The 20842-nt window shown below is 48.1% G+C and overlaps 1 long non-coding RNA gene and 1 pseudogene across 4 annotated transcripts in view; both read left to right on the top strand.

The window, feature by feature from the left end:
• Window positions 1-15095, top strand: part of LOC311599158 — a 71342-nt gene extending 56247 nt beyond the window's left edge. For all 3 annotated transcript variants that reach the window (XR_014779792.1, XR_014779793.1, XR_014779794.1), the window contains exons 3-5: window positions 2790-2959; window positions 3067-3217; window positions 14498-15095. This is a non-coding gene — a long non-coding RNA (uncharacterized lncRNA). The remainder of the gene's footprint in view (window positions 1-2789; window positions 2960-3066; window positions 3218-14497) is intronic.
• Window positions 15096-15164: 69 nt separating this feature from the next.
• LOC311599043 (large ribosomal subunit protein uL6-like) lies at window positions 15165-19236 on the top strand (annotated as a pseudogene). Its single transcript has 3 exons — window positions 15165-15206; window positions 16312-16337; window positions 18656-19236. The product of its transcript is annotated as a large ribosomal subunit protein uL6-like (transcript).
• The last annotated feature ends 1606 nt before the right edge of the window (window positions 19237-20842 follow it).

Below are 20842 nucleotides of genomic sequence, written 5' to 3'. Positions count from 1 at the left end.
GGCTGGCTTAGGATACTGCTTTCCTTGTATCTATGGGCAGCCAGCAAGTTGCCTGAGGGACGGCCTGGTCCAGACTGGCCCCAGTTGGCTGGTTTGGCTTAGGTCCCCTAGGCTTCTTCTCCACCAGAGTTTTAGTCCTGGTTACTTACACTGTGATGGGAAGCTAGAGTCTAGCAACACTCCGGAAACACACCTCAAACTGGCACACCATCATGCTTGCCCTGTTGGCCCAAGAGACCCACAAGACCAGTCCTTGTTCAAAACTAGTTAACAACGATCAATTTTTATCCTCCTGAAGAAAAGTGCTGAAGACTCATTTTCCTAAAGGCCTGAATAGAAAGAAGGATAGAGATTGAGGGCATTTTTTTTTTTTAGTCAGCTCACTGAATCTAATATATTTAGACATTTTTCTTATAAAAAATTAAAAAAAAAAAAGTAAATGCGAGACAAGAATGCTATCCTAAGATGTGGTTGCAATGGTTAAACCGGCTGGGTTTACACACCTCTGAGTGTGCCTGTGATGATGTTTCCAGAGAGAATCAACTGAGAAGGAAAGACCAATTTAAAAGTATGTGGTACCACCCCAGGGCCTGGCATCCCAGACTGAACCAAAGAAGAAAGCTGAGAGCAGAGGACCAGCATCAGTATGCCCCTCTCTCCACTTCCTGCTGGATGGGACCTCTGAGCAACCTGCCACCACATCAGCACCTGGGCCCCCATGCCATGCCTTCTGCGCCATGGAGGATGCTATGCCCTACATTGTGAGCCACAATCATCCTTCTGGAGGCTTACGTTGCTTTTTGTCATGTGTTCGATCCCAGTAACAAGAAAAGGAACGAAGACAATGGTCTTCCCAACTCGTGCAACGGCATCAGATCTTTTAAGTTGTATACCCTGTCCCTCCCCACTGGCCTATGAAGCATAGAAGCGGGCAGTGTGTTAAGTGGATGAACAGCTCTTTTATTCAGGGAGGCCAGGCATGAAAATAACCACTTCCGGGCCCATGAAGTAGCTTTGCAGGAAAAGATCTTTTTAAAAAAAAAAAAAAAAAAGCAAAACCAAACTGAAAATTTGACTTCCTGTGTGCCCTGCAGAGAAAAGGGGGCTGAGGGAAGAAGCTGTGAATGTGTGAAGAGCAGCTGGCTTTTATTTTTAGACACACATTATTGCTACACAGAATTTTGTGTATGGAGGGGGACTTACTAAGGACTTCTAACAAGCAGGAATATCATTTCAAGTGAGTGCTAATGAGACTGACTCGGTATTTTCAGAATAAAGTATGCCTTTGCTTTGTAACCTTCCCCCCCCTTTCCCTTCAGTGTATAAAACTGAGAAAAGAAACAGAAAAAATGCTGAGATGTCCAAGTGCTAAAGAGACTCCCTCTGTGGTCAAGGAATACTTGGAACTCCTGAGTCGGGGCTTTATTCACTGTGAAAACGGTTCTATGCTAGGATCTACAGGGAAAACATCAGGAATGCTCACAGGTGAGCCTTCAGCTCATGAGCCTGTTCCGCTGAAGGCTGCTTCAAGGCCACTGTGGAAACTGGGGGTGCTGCGGGATTCCTCCTTTGAGCTACACAAGTCTGAGCAAAGTAAAAGTATACTAGTCAGAAACCCCCAGAGAGTAGGGACCAAAGGCTGCCCTTTCTTCATGAGCACCCAGTAGTAAGGTTAGAAATGGCAAGGCAGCTGACCCATAATCAGATTGTTTTGCCGTTACTTATTCTTTTATTCTGGTGGAGGTGAGGGTCACTGTAGACTGAATGGGAGGCCTTGTCCCCACTGAGCATGTGCTCTGGCCCTGAGCTACCTCCCTGGCCCATCCTGGTTTCCCAGTGACTCATTGAGCTAATTCCTGAGGCTCTCACCAAGGCTGGATGGGAAAACTGTGCAGGAATGTGAGGCCGGGGGTGGGGGGGAGTAGGGGGAGGACACGCTACAAAGCGAGGAGGAGGAGGAGGAGGAGGAGTCTAAGTGAGCAGTCGCCATCACAGGGGGCAAAGCTGAAGTGAACTATACGGTTGAGGGTTCGGGGAGGGGCCTGTGCAACGCAAGCCAAGCAAGGCTTTGGGTCATATCAGCTGCTGGTGCTGCTTCATGACCTCTGCTCTGTCACAAAAGCTCCACCAACAAAAATCTAGCCAACCCTAACCACATCTTCTCTTGTTCTAAAGCAACAACAAAAAAAAAGACAAGAGAATTATTTTTTTCTAATTACAATTTTTACTCTTTCTTCTGAAAACAAAACAAAACAACAACAACAACAACAAACCAGTTAAAACAGTTGTGGAATGATGTGCCAATCTCAAGAAGCCTGAGAACACATGACCTTTAACCCTGAACAGCCATCTTGGGCTTTTCTGTGGGGCTCAGCGCTCACATCAGGAAAGCAAAACACCTATTTGGGAGTAAGAAAGATTTGGAGGCCTCCCATTTCCTCTTGAAACATGGAGATTTGGACAAAAGGGTTATTGTTTTTTTGAGTTATGTAGGTAGGATTTGCATGATACAATTGTGAAGACAGACTTCAGCCGGGGACCACTGGGGCCCAGCTATTGTACACTGATGATGAAAACAGCAGAAGACACTAACTTACACGCCCTCCTGCACTGTCAGTATGAAGAAATCCTCTATCTTTCTCACTTAAAAAAAAAAATCACTGAGAACACGGCCACATTTTAAACATTCATTTTCTCACCCCACTCCACCAGGGCATACTTGATTTCTGTCAGAGCTATTGGAAGAATGGCACTTTTAATTTATTTGTTCATTCGTTTGTTTTCTTAAGGAAGGGCCTTACTCTCTTCCCATGTGGCTCCGACTGGCCTGGAGCTCCTGTCATCTTGCTGCAGATTCTCAAGCCCTGGGGTTACAGGTGTGCACCTCTATACCTGGTGATCCGGAATATTCTGACATTGTCTGTGAAGTCATAGCTGGAAATGTCCTCTCAGGGACTGAGTATCCATCTGGGTAAAACCCGGCTACCTGCCTCCATTTTTGTTCGTTTTGTTGGTGTGAATTGTTGATCTCCATGGCATGAGCAGGCTCTGCTTTGACTCTTGAAGGGCTTTGAAGGAAGTCCCCAGCCAGCATCTGTGAGGACAAAGACAACGCAATGTCCTCATAAATCAGCTCATCTTGTGTTCACGACCTCGGCTCTTCTCTCACAGACGCCATCAGCTGACTGCCGACTCATTCTGATTGAGAGCATTTTAGGTCAGTGTGCCTTCCCCCAGGCTGGCAAAATAAATGATGAAGGCCTTGTGATATGTGGGGTGGGCAGATTCCTCGATTTGTTGAGAATACTCTTAAGAAAGAACACTTTCATTACAACACACATGCATACGTTCACACACACACACACACACACACACACACACACACACACACACACACACACTCAGCCACCATTTAAACAATTGCCATGTTATTTAGTCTTTCAGAAAAGATCAAAGGGATGGAGGTGGGACAACATCTGTAACGTCTAGCAAAGCCTCCATATCTGGCCTCCGCCTCTGCCTCGCGCACAGGCAGCAGCTGTGACCCTAGTCTCCATTTCTCATTACAGAACCCTTCCCAGAAGCAGGGACTCGGTATCTCCCACATCCGCTGTTTTCTTTTCCATCTCTGCCTTCCTCTCACACCTGCATAGCTCATCTGTCCTCTCTAGCCTCTACCTGTACCCCAGACAGGCTATTTATGCTCCTCAGACTGTAGTCTGTTCTCGTCTACCAATCGGCTTTTCTTGGGGGAAATCTGCCCATTTCCTGGATTCTGAAAAAAAAAAAAAAGGTAAATCTAGGTGCTGACAACCAGAGAACCCTCACACATTGAAGAGCAGAGAAAGTTGAGAAAGCCAGTGTGGCCAGTAACCCTGTCTAATTGCCATGTTTGCACAGATACATGTTGTCCTGGGTGTCAGCCTATGGAGTTTCAGAGCTGCATGCAAGCCCCACAGACCTCTAGAATGCAATGCTTTGCAGGGACAACACTCCTGTTTACTGACTTTCAGGCACGTTTCCGTGAGAACTTGACGGAAAACGCAAGCTCCTGCTCCGTAAACAGGGTTAACCCGGTTGACGCTTCACCTCACTTGCTCTCCACAAAAGAAAGAAACAGGCCAATTCTGGGACTTTACTGAATCTTTAAATAGAGGGGAAAAAAAAATAATTCTGGGAATGCCTATCTATAACCTGTCCTGATGATTCATAAACTAACTTCAAAGAACAGCCAATACTGGGGGGCATGAGCATGGGGTTCAGGGCTCGGCTGGGTGATTCTTTTGCCCATATAGCGTCAGCTGAGGGAATCCGGTGGAATTCAGTGGGCCAGGTCTTCCTGAGGGGAAGCAGACCCATGCCATTCCCATGCCTGGTCCCCGGAGGTAACGGCTCCTCCGGGTTGCCTCTCTCCTCTCCCTATGCTCTCAGAGCCTCTCCCCACAATCTCTCCAGGGTCTACAGACTTTTCACATGGCGGTTCAGGGGTTCAAGGCTTGCGTATTCCAAAGGATGGAGGGGGACTCTGAACGCCTGGAGAGCTGAGGCGGGAGTGGGCTTACCACCTCTTCCCCCGTGTTCTGTTGGCTACAAGTAACAAATACATAAACTCTCTGAAGCCACAGCTCATATTCCTTTCTTCGTATCCGTAGCAGGAGTTGTCAAATTGTGGCTTTTAGGTCAAAACTGACCCTGTAGCCATCACTACAAATAGAGCTTTTTGGAAACAGTTGAAATGACTAGTTATGGGCTATGTATGACTGTTTTCATACTACTGTAGCTGCTATGGAGATCACACAGATCATGGTATTCACAATATGGCCCTTAAAAAAATAACTTGATGATCTCTATTGTGTATTAGCTTATCATGGAGTAGTTCCTTTGTGGCCCTGGTAACCTGCCTAACAGGGGATGTGGGGACGGGGGCAGGAGGAGAAGAAAGGACACAACAGACATATAATTTTCCACCCAAGATGGCAAATGGCTTGCTTATCTGATGGCCCTAGTGGTCCTGGTAGTGGAGCAGAGAAGTCAAGTCCTCTAGACAACCTAGGCTCAGGCACTGCCAGTACAGCAGGGTGTAACATGACAGCAGCTCGGCTGAGCCAGACGTCTATGTGTGAAGCCTGAACAGGGTCATTAGGCTCTGTTAGCTATGACTCAGTGTACATAGAGGTGGGCAGTCCTGGGAACAGCTTGGGAAGTTTACAATAAGGGGAAAGTGTCTGGGAAAGAGATACATACCTGCAGTCGATGTCTAGGGACTGGACTGGAGGTTCAGCTTGCAACAGCGCGTAGAGAGTCTGAAGCATCCCTTACACACACAGGCTGGCCCTTCCACTCTGTGTAGCTGTCCACTCTACAAAGAGTACGAAGAGGGGCAAGTCGAGCCCAAAAATTGTTGAAAATTCATCTTTTAAAAATATGAACGCCCCCTCACAATTCATCCAGAGAATTATTTATTATTGTTGTTGTTGTTGTTGTTGTTATTATTGTTGTTGTTGTTGTTATTATTATTACACACCTGCATGTAGACTATAAACCTTAGGCCTTGGTATTGTTACATTCTATGAGTTTCGTTGATTCTTTTAGGCTAAGGCTACATTGGAAAGGCCGTTGTTGCCAAGTTTAATTCCAGCCTCCTAAGCAGAACCGGAATGAACCTCCTCTTGGGGAGAGGCAGCACATTCCTGTGGTGGCTCATAAAGTGCAGTTTATGAGCACGTTGGCCCAGATCCGCTGTAGTTCGGATGCGTAATGACCTTGGGCACAGCAGTCCAATATTAATGTTGAAGGGAAGCCATTAAGGCAAGGTTCCTACCAAGAAAATAACAGTGGGGTTAATTCAAATGACTCCCTCCAAAGTTCCGCCCTCCATCCCAACAACAAGATCACTTTGTTTCACAAGTTAAAAGCTGCAAGGCCACTTTGCTCCTTTGCTAATGAGCAAATCACTGGGTGCCTGAGAGCAGAGCAGAACAGTAGTTTTCAGCTGCAGAAAACTATGTTCTGTTTCAAGAGCAGAACCTGGGGCCGTGTGCCTTTTCTCTAGTGGACACCGGCATGGTTGGTGGTACTTGCCTGAAGACCTGGGGAGGGATGGCTAATTTTTATGGCAAGTTGTATACTACTGTGTGCAGTGGATGTAAAGATGTTTTTGTTTTGATCCCAAGTGTGAGATGGGGAACAGACTTGGGAGAGAACAGGCGAAGGTGATGTTTATCCACTAGAAGAGGAACCACCTTTTGTGGAAGCTTGGTCTTTGCCAGCTGAAAAACATCTTAGTAGGGACTCTGAGAGAGAGAGAGAGAGAGAGAGAGAGAGAGAGAGAGAGAGAGAGAGAGAGAGAGAGAGAGAGAGAGAGAGTGTGTGTATCTTCTAGAGAGAACTGCTCCAGAGAACACTTGGAGGTTCTGGGTTCCGTGTTCCAGGCTCCAGTCACCTTTGCTGAATTGCTGCTGGTTTGCTGTTTAATGGGTCTGCTGGAATCCTGCCAACTACGCCAGTGGAGCTGCTCCCAGGAATTGAGTCTAAGAAGGTCTATTTCTCCTATTCCCATTAACCTCTTTTCTCTCCTATCTAAGGTAGGGGTGTTGGATGGGAGGTATAAGCATTAAAGACCCCCAAATAAAGTAGGTTTGAAAAAAAGTTAAAAGCCTACAACTGTGCATCAAACAAACCTCAAATCTTAGTGCTTTCATCAATTTTATTCATGCTCACAGAGCCTTGGGTTGGACTGTGCTCAGCTGGGCAGTTCTAAGTCATCTTCAGCCACAGAGTGCTGAGGCTCAGGTGCCTTAGAAAAATGTAAGAAGGTGCTACAGCCACAGGGGGAGCTTGCGTCAAGAACACTGAACACTTCTCAGCTTCTTGGTCTGCAGGAGGCCAGGCTTTCTCAAAGCATGGCAGCTGGGCTCTAAGAGGAAGGAAGTGGGAATTCCAGTCTTCCAAAACCCTGGACTTTCAGGATGTCATATCTGCCATATGCCACTGGCCAAAGGAATCGTAGGCTTAGCACCTAGTCAAGAGGAAGGGGAACAGGCCACTGTTTCTAGGGAATGCCTAGGGTTTCATGCTTGCCAGGTAAGAGCTCCAAGGCCGAGGTTTTTTGCTTGTTATTTTGAGACGAGGTGTCATTAAGTTGCCCAGGCTGGCATTGAACTCACTGTGCAGCCCAGTCAGGCCTTCAATTCCTGATACTCCTGCTTCGGTCTCTAGAATAGCTGGGCTCACCAGAGCTGACAAGCCACACATACTCTATGACATGGACAGTGACGTGGGAGCCCACGGAGAGAGGGCTGGAGGCTTATCAGCCAAGGTCCTTCAGAGAGAGAGAACAACAGGACCGAAACCCTATCCTATCCTGCCCAGACCAATGGGGTACAGGTCAGAAAGCAAGATAGAGGAGAAGGAAAGAGAGCGAGAACAGGGAAAGAGGGAGGGAGGGAAGGGGGAAGGGATAAGGGGGAGGAAAGGAGAGAGAGAGAGAGAGAGAGAGAGAGAGAGAGAGAGAGAGAGAGAGAGAGAGAAAAGGAGAGAAAGAAGAAAAAAGGGAGAAAGGGAAGGAGAGAAGGAAGGAAGAGATATCGCCAAACCTTGCAGGAACGGTGGGCCATATGGAATCTGCTCCAATATTTTCTCCTTGCACAGAGGAGGCGCACTTTTTTCTACTAAGGTTTTCCACTGATTAGATGAGGTCACACACACACACACACACTAAATGGAGATCTGCTTTACTCAACACTTACTAATGTAAATGTTAACTTCATCCTTCCACTCCAAAAACTAAATCAGAACTCCTCCCACAAGAACATCCAGAATTGTGTTTACTCAAGAATCTGGGTACTTTGACCCAGACAGGCTCATGTATAAGATTTTGTGTCACCAGGGCCGACCTTGGAGCCTGGCGACCACAGCCAGCTAAGGGCCGCTGCCTCTTTTTCACCTCTTTTTGCCATTTCCAGTTTGTATTTTCCTTTATTTCCTCCCAGGTTTCTACCTCCAGTCTTCTCCTCTGCGCCTAAGCCTCCCGCCCTGTGGCTCCATGTGCAGCAGGGTAAACACAAGGCCCCTGTCCCCGGCTGCTGGACAGGGGTGTCTTGTTTGTGTGGCACTTGTGGAGTGGAAGGTTCTGAGGATCATGGTGAACAAAGCAGGAAGAACAGCAGAGCAGATAGTCCAGCAAATATCAGCCCTGGGCACCCAGGCCTGGTGGCTACCCCTTCCCATCCGGGGCTTCCCCACCTGTCTTCAGAGTTATTGTTCTAGAATTTTAGCCTGTGTGTTAACTGAAGAACACAAGAGAGGTCTGAGGCTAGCTCAGTCCTCTTGGGTCCCTTATGTGCTCTGCAACACAGCCCATCTGCAGAGACAGTTGTATTTTTTCTTTTTTAAAGTTAATAAATTTATTATAAATAAATTTATTGTAGCCCTCTCCCTTCCCTTCTCCCTGCCCTCCTCCCTCTCCCCCTCCCTTCTCCTCTCCCCCTCCCCCCACTATCCCTCAGAAAATGGGAGCCCTCTCAACCCACCCTAGATCATCAGGTCATCAAGTGTCATCAGGACTGAGCTGTGGTACATTTGTACAGGGCAATAACACCCAGCTATTAAAAATAGGGAAATCATGAAATCTGCAGGCAAATGGATGGAATGAGAAAAGGTCATCCTGAGTGAGGTAGCCCAGATCCAGAAAGACACATGTGCTATGCGCTAACCCATAAGCAGATTTTAGCCATATGATACAGGATAAACATACTACCATTCACAGACCCAAAGAAGATAAGTAACAAGGAGGACCCAAGGGAGGATGCTTAAATCTTTTGCTTTGTTTTTAAAAGACAGGAATTTCCCAGTCCACAGAAGGGGAGAGAGCAGCACTTGTCTGGGCTGAGGGAGAAGATGAAATTTTAGAAGGTGAAAGTGGGCTGGTACCAGGAAGAGCTTTATGGTAAAACAGCCCCGCTTGCGTTCACAGGGCAGCGGCAGCAGCGTGGTTACCCTTCAGGGTGGGTAGAAAACATCGGTGTAACTTGTGTTTCTTCCTTTTCACCCAGCACCTGGCTCTGAATGCAGAGAAGTCAATGCATCTGAGCAAGTTCCTAAAGCCTTTCTACTCTAAACACTTTGCCCAAGGGAAGCCTCTTTGTTTGAACTTCTCTTTCTTTCCGGGAATGCTTATGAAAACACGGAGCTTTGTGTGTGCATGCACATACAGACAAAGGCATTCCCGTGTAGCCCTTCAACGGGCAGCTGAAGAAAAAGGACCCTTGACCCGGCACCCAGCAGAATCGTAACATTATCTAGGTATACAGACAGCACTAGTGTTGCAGTGACAGCTCAGAGTGAGGAGGAAGTGCAAGGCCTTGGGAGAGGGGAAGGTTCAGATCCCCTCACCCATATAAAAAAGCTGGGGGCAGCTCATGCCTGTAATCTTCGTGTTGGGGAGGCAGAGACAAGCGGGTCCCCCGGAGCCCACTGGCTGGCCAGACAAGCCACCTTAGTGAGCTGCTGTCTCAGTAAGAGACTTTGTCTGAAAAAGGAAGGTGAAGAGGGAGGGAGGGAGACACTCAACACTGACCTCTGACCTCCACCCTCGTGTTCACGTATGCATATACATGCACACACACATATGATCACGTATACCATGCGCACACACAATACCCATGCATGTGCCTATCTACAAGTACACATGCAAGTGCACACAGAATGTTCTGGAAGGATAGCTGTCTAGTATAACCGTGATTAGCCTGAGACGGGGACATTGTATGTTTCATTCCATGTATTCATGTTCTTCTCGTGTCTTGTACCAGGCAAGAACTCGAAACCTTGCGAAGTAGGTGTGTGTCCGTGTGTAGTTAGGGCCGCTGTGGCGATGAGCCGTGCTCTGAATGCCTTAAACTGATTCATTAGCTCACTCACCTGGAGTTCAAGAGTACCAACAGGATGACAGTCTAGTCACTCTGCACCTGTAAAGTGGGCCGAGCATGGCCTTTCACTTCAGGAGGGAAGGTGGCGCAGGACCAACCATGTGAGGTGGGTAGAGGGCTTTCCCTTGCACAGAGGGGTCAAGCCCAGGTAGCCACGTTCTGTGAAAACATGTGACGTCCAACTCCAGGAAGCAGCACCCGGTTCAGGGTGGAGAGGAGACAGGTGATTAGTCCCTGTGACCAAGAGGTGACAATGTCACATCCAGCCTCCCTTTGGAACTGTGAAGTGTCATCATCACTTGAGCCTGAATAAAATGTGCAAGTTTTAAAGCTTTAATTCAGTGAACAGGAAGACTATTCTCCTTTCGAACAGATCTTTAATTACTTTCTGTGTGCCAAAGCGTGACCTAGGGGAGGCATAACAGCTGAGGAGAAGCAGACTTGTGGCCTTGGCTTAGAGCAATAATTCTTGACCTTAATGATTCACAAACTCTTTGTAGAGTCTGATTTAAAAAAAATAAAAATAAAAAATACATGATTACTCAGAAAAGCCGCCTAGAGAAATTTGCACATCACTTCCAGGTCATAGCCTCATGTGACAACCCCCCTCCTCTCTGCGGCCTCCATAGTTAGAAAGTGAGCCCAAGGCTGAGGCAAACGCTTGACCTCTGGGCTGCATTCCCTGTCATCCTTTCTTTTCTTGCTCTGTTTCATTTGGGGGTTGACGGAGATATCAGGCTGGGTTTGAACTCACTCTGTAGCCTAGAGAGGCTTTGCCCTCATGACGCTCTAATTTTAGGCTCCAGTGTAGCTGCGATTACAAGCAGGGACGGCGACAGCACCTCTGCTCTGCTCACTTGGATAATCTCCACAAGACTCTTGCATAGTCTCTGAAGGCTTCAGAAAGGAAGCACTTCATCAGGAGCCAATTCATTTCCAATTAAAAAAAAAAACCCCAAACACATACACATACAGCCCTCCCAAAGCTACCACCTTCGTTTGCAGGCAGAGAGCTGCCACAAGCTTTCTGGGCATCCTACTGTTGTATAATGTACTTTGAGGCAGGATATATCTGTGGACATGAGGCAGGGAGCGGGAGGGAGAGAGAGAAAGAGAGAGAGGTTTCGTGAGCAGGTTCAATCTCTTTTTTTGTTTTTGGGGTTTTTTAGACAGGGTTTTTCTATGTAGCCTTGGCTGTCCTGAACTCGCATTGTAGACCAGGCTGGCCTCAAACTCACAGAGATCCACTTGTCTCTGCCTCCCCGAGTGCTGGCATTCAGTCTTGATGATGCATTCTGGGTAGAAACACCAACATTGTCACATTGGCCTTTCTCTCAGAAAAGGGGCAAAGTTGTAACATCAGCCTCTTTCCGAGCCAGAAGTGGGAGAATGGGGAGTGCACCTGGCATATAGCACGGCCACACTAGGCAGGGATGTGGGGGGTGTGGGGTGGTGGGGGGTGGGGTGATGAGGGGGTGGGAGGGTGGGGGTAGGAGGGAAGAGCACTGAGAAGTTGGGGTCCACAGGATAACAGGGCTACAGCCTCAATCCCAGGTGCCTCCGTGGCCCAGGGGTGGCAACAGGTCACTTGCTGTTTCCTCCCGTGGAGGTGGCCTGAAGCCGTGCTTCGTCCCAGGTAGCCCGGGAATATGAAGGAGGAGCCAAGATGAACTGGACCAGCAACGGTTGCGAATGAAGCCAACATGTAGACTGACAATCAAGACCAGAGGGACACTAAAGTGTCCAAGGGCACAATGGGACCTTGACAGTGTGACACCTTTTCCCTCTCACTTCCCAGCTCTGAGGCTTGCCTGGGTACAGCGAATGGCTTGGCTGAGTGGGACTGTCAAAGAGAAACAGAATTCAGCCCCTAGCTATAGGATAAACCCCGTTTCCCACCCATTCACATGATGCCTCGGACACCAGGGTGTTCGCAGCACTGGGGACAGATGACACAGCATGCAGGGAACACAACTTACAGTGATACTTAGAGTCTCTGAATGGCCCAGCTCCCAGGAACCCTGCTGGCCTGTGACTTCTTCCCGCCTCCCCTAGCCTCCCGGGTGAGCTAGTAGGAGGCCTTTTTTTTCTCCTTTCTAGGCTGATGAGCCACACAGCCCTTTCTTTGTTCTGTTTTCTTTCTCAGGACAGCCTTCTTTTTCATATCTGAATGGGCAGTTGCCACCCACAGTGGCTCCCCCTTAGAAAGTGCCCCCAACTTCAGCATTCGAAGCCGTATTGTGTCTCTCTGATGCTCTGATCCTTCTCTGGGGAGGATGAGGAGGCAGGAGCCCCACCCTGGTTTAGGATTAGGTGTTTCATTATAATTCCCAAAGCAAATGCATTCTTCCTCCGGTTGTCATCTGCTCTCTGTGCACCTGTCACAGGGTGAGTGAGCCGCGTGACAACATGGCCATTGTGTTCATTTTGCCCATGTCTTATTGATCTGCAGGTTGTAGATCAATCCGTTTTATAGCAACCTGCAGTCACGGTTAAGACGATCAAAGCAAACAGCAGCCAGCACAACCGAGCCCTCTCAAGCACTCGGGCCAGGCCCTCCTGTGGGAAGAATGGCATACCTGAGCTCTCCTTACTGCGGAAGAGAAATGGGGGGAGGGCACAACAAAAAAACACAACAACAACAAACCACAAGTGTCGAGCCAAGAGACCTCAGGCAAAATACGGTGGGAAAAAGCAACCATGCAAAGCAGTCGAGCTGTCTAGAATACTAAAGCAAAACACAAGTCAGCGATAATTACCACCATAGAATGTCATCTTTATTTTCTTCTCAGTTTTACATCGTATATATACTGCACACTCGAGGGTTGACTAGAAAGGGTTTACCTAGAGAGTATTGACTATGCTATTAGCGGGAGAATCATGTGGTTCATCTTAGGAATGCTTTCCGTTTAGTTGGAAGACAGCGTTGAGAGTGTATTGTCCAGAAGACACCCCTCCCCCTCCCTGCACATAGAGCTCACCTGACAGTGAAGGAAGTGCCTCAAAGTAACTTCCACATCAGGACCTGGGTCCTTCCCAGTCACCATAGTGTCAGTCCCCTTTGTAGAAAGCCCTGTGATGTCTTCAGCCTAGAGAAGGGCCCTTTAAAAAACATCAGTGAGGGACACATGGAAGCAGGGGGATTGCAAGTCCACAGTCTGTGGGAGGCTTGAACAAAGTAGGTTCAAGACCAGGTTGGGACATGTACTCAGACACAGTTTCAATTTCCAACATACAAAAAGGGCTAGAGGTACATACACCTCAGGGCTGGACACTTGCTCAGCCTGGGTAAGGTCCTGTGTTCAACAGTACAAGGAAGGAAGGAGGGAAGGAAGGAAAAAAGAAAGGAAGGAAGGAGAGAAGGAGGATGAAAAGTCCCATTTTATTCCTATGGGATACTTCCAAAAGAGGACTGCCCTAAAGATGAGGTTTACAGAGTGTTCAAAGAAACACATTTCCATCTTTTGGGATTTAACAGCTGAGGAGGAGACCAATGTTTTGGCACAGAGATGAAGAGGAAGAAAACTATATTCAAATACAGGATCTGGGCTGGCCTTCATGTACCGCCCCTCTAGCCCAGGGTGTAACACACAAGCACAGAGAGGAATGAAGTCCTTTTCATAGCATTGGCAGGGAAACAGCTCTAGAATATAGTGACAAATTTAAAAGTCCATCTATGCAGCATGCCACTATTCCTGAGGATGAATAAAAGTAAGAATGTATTTGTGCTTATACATGATCTCATTTGCATAAGGATGCACTGTCGTTGTATACCCAACATTAATAAAGACAGTAATGCACAGAGGGCAAAGATGGCTTATTGTGACAAGGGGAACGGGTGCAGACACCCACCGGTGAATGAGAGACTTCTCAGCATCTGCCTTGCTGCAGCGTTTCGGTTTCTTTGACCAGTGTAGTATTAGCTGCTCAAATATGTAAGTCATTTGAATGAAGGAGAACAGTAAGTAAGCCAATCCCCCCTTTCTCTACTCACTAAGCTCAGTCTTCTTTGTCCTTTAAGGCACAAATTACCCCATTGATTTACTCATCAATAAACAAACGTATGAATCCCACCCAGTGCTCTGCCCAGTGCCGGGAGGTGGAGTGTGCACACACCTCTGCTCGCACACACTGACCATTTGTACAGTTGCTAGGCCCTGAGAGCTGGCAGAAGACGGCTTTGGGGGCTTCTTTGGACACCTGTACTCCTGGGATCCTCAGACTCCCAACGCTGTCCCCTGCGTTTAACCTCTAGTTATGCACATCCTCTAGTTGTGTACTCTGGCCTTTTGCTGAGCGGTTCCGGAAAGGTGAGAGATCTCACGCAGTCACGGGTGGCCCTTGCTGGCCAGCTCCTTATCCACAGTGAGCACCCAAGGACTACAGCTTAAGCGAATGAATGAATGAATGAATGAATGAATGCGCTGCTTCCGGGGATGTGCAGCAGCGACTGAGGTGCCAGGAGGAAGCAGGGTGGTCTCCGGTTGATGAAAAGTGACTTCTGGAGGTGTGGAGCGGGTGGGGGGAGTGTGAAGTCTAAGGTTTGTTTCTTTCTTTTTTTTTAAAATTAGGTCTGAAGAGGAATGGGTTACCCCACAGACCTCTGCCCAGGAGCTGTGTCCCTACACAAAACGGAATTCTGGACCTAATCCCTCCAGCTTCTTCCACCACACCCTTCCATGCAACTCCGAGGGCTCCAGCTTCAAGTCCAGCTTTGAGCCCCAGCATCTGTCCTGATCCCTGCTGGGTGGAGTCTCTCAGAGGCCATCTATGCTGGGCTGATATCCACTGATAAGTGAGTTTATACCGTGCATGTATTTCTGGATCTGGGTCACCTCACTCAGAATGATCACTTCTAGTTCCATCCATTTGCCTGCAAATTTCAAGATGTCCTTATTTTTAATAGCTGATTAGTATTCCGTTATGTAGATGTACCACCGTTTCTTTATCCATTCTTCCGTTGAGGGACATCTAGGTTGTTTCCAAATTCTGGCTGTTACGAATAAAGCTGCAATGAATGTAGTTGAGCAAATGAAGTGGTCAAGAGCGCCACTGGGACTCCATCAAGTCTGGCGGATCTGGACACAGGGGAGCCTGCACAAACTCGTGCACCAACCAAGGACAACGCACGAAGAGAAACGAGCCCCCCTGTTTAGATGTAGCCAATGGACAGCCAGCTCTCCATGTTGGCGGGGGTGGGGGGAGGGGAGTGGGGGGGACTACCACTGAACCTCTGACATGTACTCTGGTGTCCATGATTTGATCCGCTGCCCCTTGGCAGTGCGGCCTTGCAGGGCACACAGAGGAAGGGGATGCGGGCTATCCTGATGAGACCTGATGGGCTGTGGCCTGATAGAGGGGGAGGAGGGCTCCCGCTGTTGGAAGGTTCGGCCGGTCGGAGGGCTCCCCCTATCAGAGGCCTGAGGGAAGGGCATGGAGCGGAAGGGGGCGGAATAGTGGAAACCGGAAACAGGAAGATAAGGGCAAAAGGATAACTATAGGGGTGTAATGTGAATAAATTTATAATAAATAAAAAACAATTTTAAAAAGAAGGAATTGTGGACCCATGGAGTTTGAAAAGGAGCTACCCCTTGGCGAATCCCATTAGATTGCACACGTCTTATGCCACTGAGGCCATTAAACAGTAAATATAAATGAAGGCCGCGTCCATGGCACACAGTGCAATGCTGAGCGGCTGACATCAGGCCAGGAGATTGCACCGCCTGTTGTTTGTCTTGGAGACTTACCTGTTGCACTCTGCCTGAATAGATCCTCGATCAGTTTCAATCCTAAGCCCCCTGTTTTTCAAACGTGGCAAGTTAAATCATTCGCTGAAAGGCGCGCATTTCTTGAAGCTTTGTGTCTTTCTTAAATATGGATCACTTTCTAGGGTCGGTTTTCACGGCAATTTATGACAAGCCGGCCTCTGGCTTCCCCTTACAGTAGCACAAGTCAGGTGGATAATTCTCCCGGCCTTGGCCATCAAAGCAGATCCACTGACAAGAACTGAATGCCGGGTAAGCATTCAGTTCTGTGATTTTCACCTGTCACGCTGATTCACCGAGGAAGGCTAGGCAGCGGGAGAGCGCGACTCCTCCCCTCTAGCTTTAATTACTGTAGGCCCCAAAGATGAATGACTGTCCTTGGGGGAGTGACCACAAAGGACCAGGGTCACAGAGGGAAATGGCTTGAGCTGTCAGCTTCATCTGTGGCCCTGATAAGCTGCAGGGTGAGTTGAAAAGCAAGGCACTCAGCTTGGTCAGCAGCAGCCGAGGGCCGCCAGCATCAGCATTAAGCTAATGAGACAGAGACAAATTAAAGCCGTTTTCGGGATCAACAGCTGTCCTTGGGCCTCTTGCTCATAACTGGCTTTCTGTTTTCTCAGGGCTACAACAGGTACAGATATGAGAGGTGAGGGAAAACGGGATCTGGCTGGAGGGCGGGGGCGGGGAGGAAAGCCCTGGGCAGGACAGGTGGCCCTGGAAGCTGCCTGCCTTTTCCCACGTGCTACAGGAAAGCTCAGGGACACACAAGCACACTCATAATAATAGGAGGGAGAATCGATTCAAATGAAAAGAAGCAGCCATCGCCACCACCATCGCCACCAGCTCCAGGAAACAATAGGTAGGAAACAAAGAAGACAACACTTAAGAGTCACGTGATACAAGTAAGCCAAACAGCATAAGAAGCAGGGAAAGGCTGAATAGGAAACACAAGTGAAAAACCAAATACCTGGCGCACGGAAACCGCGGAGACACAAGGGCTTCAGAGTGAATGTAGAATTAGCCAAGAGCAGAGACGCGTAGAAGACACTGCAAAACCCGAGGGGGGAAGAAACAGCAGACGGAAAGGGTAAATAACGCAGTGTAGAAAGTTTGAATCTTCTGAAAATTTTACCTACGGGCCACTCGGTTTGATTGGCTTGCCCTTCCATAGGTAGATGAACAGATTTTACCAGAGGATGGGGGGGGGGGGAGGCCTGGGGGGGGGCGTGGTGAGGAGACTGACTGAGCCTGCAGGGAGTATGCAGATAGGAAGATGCTGCAGAGCTGCTGGGGACCCTGTGGGCCTCGGGACCCAGAAGGGTTGGAGAGTGAGTCCATTCCCCAGAAGTGACCACCCTTGAAGGACACTCCCCTGCCTCCACTTCTCTCAGGGGACTGTTCTACGGGGTGTTCCACAAATGCTCAAAGGGACCCTCTGGGACTCGGCTCCAACTGCTCATGATGAGATCTGCTCACCGCCTCTGTTTCCCACAGTGTGTTTCTGTAGTTGCTCTCCTACGTGCAGGTTGTATGCTTTGTTCTCATCCGTCCTTCCTCGCCGTCTTCCTGCGCTTCTAGCCCCTCTCACTGGCCCCTTTCTGAATCAAGCAAGTACAGGAAATCCTTGAACCTGGGTCTCTAGCGTTGGTGTCTTAGTTAGGGTTTCCTTTGCTGCCGAGAGGCACCGTGACCACAGCAACACTTGATTGGGGCTGGTTTACCGTTCAGAGGTGTAGCCCACAATCATCATGGAGGGGAGCACGGCAGCGTGCAGGCAGGCATGGTGCTAGAGAGGCAGCCAAGAGTTCTATATCTGGATCAGCAGGCAAAAGAAGGAGAGAGACACTGGGCCTGCTTTGAGCATCTGAAACCTTCAAGCCCACATCAGCGACACATTCCCTCCAGCAAGGTCACACCTTCTAATAATGCCACTCCTTTTATGGGCCTATGGGGGCCATTTTCATTCAAACTGCCACATTTGGTTATGCACATTATCTCTCTGTTGTGTGACACTATTCCTGGGGAGATGTGACCTGACATCTGCTCACCTCAGACAAGGAACTGATGACAGACCAAAGTAAAGATGCCACAGAAGTGCAACTTAGTGAACCAATGAGAGTTTCTGGGACTTACTTACAGGAATGTGGGTAGGGGTTACTTACAAGAGCAGAAATGACTCAGGGACAGTAGCATCTCCCATATCCTCCCTCCCACACCAGCATGGGTAACCACTCATGCAAGCTGGGACTCTGGAGGACACTACACAGCCTGCGTGCAGCTCAAAAGAACGGAGAATGTCTTTTCCTGGTGGCTCAGTTTGTCTGAGCCCCTTTCCAGGTAGCTTAGCTGGTCTCTGCTTTTCTTCAGGCACTCGGTGACCTTCGCTTCCTATCAGCTTAGCTGGTCTCTGCTTCTTTCAAGTGGCTCTGCTAGTCTAAAAGTGTCTCTCAGACACTCTAATACACTCTTATGTGCTCTTCACTCCTGAGGAGGGAGGGACCTAGCGAATCTCCTCAGTTTTAGGAACTTCCTGAACCCATTGACTTGTTTACCTTTTTAACTTAGTGAACCTCCCTGAAGGATGGAATGTTTCACTTTCCCTTAGAACAGGATGTTGCTTCACCTCCCTTTAACATCCTGTAAAGCTAACATCCCTTAACCAGCTTCCCTCTCAGATGGAAGGTAGTAAAACTGGACGAAACTACGACGCAGCAAACTCTTGTAGTAATGCCCACGTCAGCGCAGTTCCTCCCTCTGCATGCACTATGCACACACTCCCCCTCCAAACAATGCACTTAATGAGCTTCCCTGAGGGAAGCCCCACTTCCTCAAACCCTGTCCTGCATCTGGATACAAGTACAAACACTGGGCATGCACATGATAAAAATCAGATGCATTGTGGGAAGATACACACACAGTAGAAAAAAAAATATGATCTGCTCTCCTTGCCTCATCTACTGCGAGAACGAAGACCAGTCTCAGCAATCAGACTGTCGTCGACATCCCAGAAAATGTTGATGTCCCTCTGAAGGGACACACAGCCATTGTGAAGGAGCCCCAGGGGAGCTCTGCAGAGGGGCTTCAATCACGTCATTGCAGAGCTGAGTTCTTCTTGGAAAGAAAATGGAGCATGGGGTAGCAGGAAGGAACTGGCCACTGTCAGAATTATGTGCAGTCATGGCCAGAACACGACCAAGGGTGTTACACTGGGTTTCCATTACAAAATGATATCTGTTTGATGCTCACTTCCTCATCAGCGTCGTTACTCAGGAGAATGGGTCTTGGGTTGGAATACGAAATTTCTTGGGTGAAAAATACATCCACAGGGCGTTGCTTGTTCTGCTTCTTAAGCCCAGGAGGATGAACTAACCCCTGGAGGAAATGATAGTGAACTTGTTTCAAGTTCAGTGGCTCCGGTTCAGCAAGCCACAACCGTTAACAACGAGACTATGAAAAAAATGTTTGGATGGTATCTATGTGTCTGAAAGGAGAACAGTGCAGCAGGCTGATGAGTGAGACCTAAGCTACCCGGCTCCAGAAACAAGATCCTGAGTCATAAGTGTGGTTTGGGGTGTCTTTGGGAACAATACAAGACATATTGAAAAAACATGAGCTCATCTATCAAGCAAAATAATTATCTAAACTCTGTCCCTTAGGAACCAACCCTTTCTTCCCTTAGATCCCACCAAAAAGCATCTCAGGCTGTGGCTGGGGAGCCTACTGTCAATATTCAAGAGGTTAAGAACATAGTCTGAGCCTGCTTAGAGTCCAGCCACCATTAACAACACATCCTCCCCCGAAACTGTTCTGCTTCTGCTATTTTATCACAAATTCTCTCTCTCTCTCTCTCTCTCTCTCTCTCTCTCTCTCTCTCTCTCTCTCTCTCTCTGTTTCTCTCTCTCACTGACTCCCCCCTCCCCATCCTGATGCATTTAGGATCACATCTCTTTCCCTGTCTCACCTTCCTGTCTCCAAAGCAAAAATTAAACAAAGCAAAACAAGACAAACGTTCTGGATGCAAACCCCAGGCTTCAGGGGCTGCTGTGGAGAAAACCCGAGTTGAGAGACAGCATAAAACAGCCACACTGGATGACTCGGTGGCACACTTAGGGCAAGGGTTAGGAGAAGGAGTAAAGAAGAAAGGTCTATCAAGCTGACTGAGGTTTCTGCCATTTACAACTAGTTAAATATGAATTCAGCTGGCTAATTTATAGCAATCGAAGCAGTGGGTTTCCCCCATTCCGGGGAATGGGCTCAGGAGCAGACGACAACCTTAATTTGGGCCACGTTGAGATGAACTCAGGGTCTTCAACGAGGCATTCCCAGTGGCAGTTTCCAAACTGGAGGTCTGTAGATTATACTCCTCTTGATATATATAGCTACAATATACATTATCATATTACAAATTGCGTAAAGTCTCCCAGAAGTGCAAATTGTTTAATTTTCTGTAGCCTCTTTAGCCTCAGCAGTTTTCTATGGCTACACACTTGGAAAAGCCTCCATAGCTTTCAATTCTTCATAAGTGGCTTGGAATGAGTTTGGGTTTCATATGTGGTCAGGGCGCTATGAGATTGGCCCACGTCATTAGTGACCGAAGCTGGTCCTCTTCCCGACAGCCGTGTTCCTAGCCAAAGGCTGCTGTGTACTCATTGTGTGGGGAAAATGCTGATGTGTAGCGACAGTTTTTGCATTTGAGAATTCGTGACCATCGTGGGGCACATCACTTGAGACAACAGGGTCTGCTTTTCTGGATCCAGTGTTCCAAAGACAGACCTGCACCTCAATATAAATGAGAAAACAATGGGTGGGGAGCTGAAAGCATGAGTGAAAAACCAAATCCCTAGTAGACAGAAACTGCAGCGTTGACCGAGGGCGGAGAACGGGCACTGCTGTCTCTGTTCATCTTTTTATTTCTTCTCTTACAACTGGAACATCCCCGTCTATCTTTAAATACACAAATTAGGTTTTATTTTCACTCTCTGTAAAATATAAAGCAAAGCCAATTAACTTACATGGAAGACCCAAAGCAACATGAAGGCAATTAAAGCAAACTTGAGTTCTGGGTAGAAGCAAGGAGGCTGGCTGACGTAACAGGCATCCGAAAGGAAGGAAAGGGGTGCATTCACGTGGGCTTCCACGCAAGCAGAGGTG

Source organism: Acomys minous, assembly GCF_964271855.1.
Source record: "Acomys minous genome assembly, chromosome: 6".
Lineage (NCBI taxonomy): Eukaryota > Metazoa > Chordata > Mammalia > Rodentia > Muridae > Acomys > Acomys minous.
Note: the sequence above shows the minus strand (reverse complement) of the source record. Positions and strands in the feature narration are given on the sequence as shown.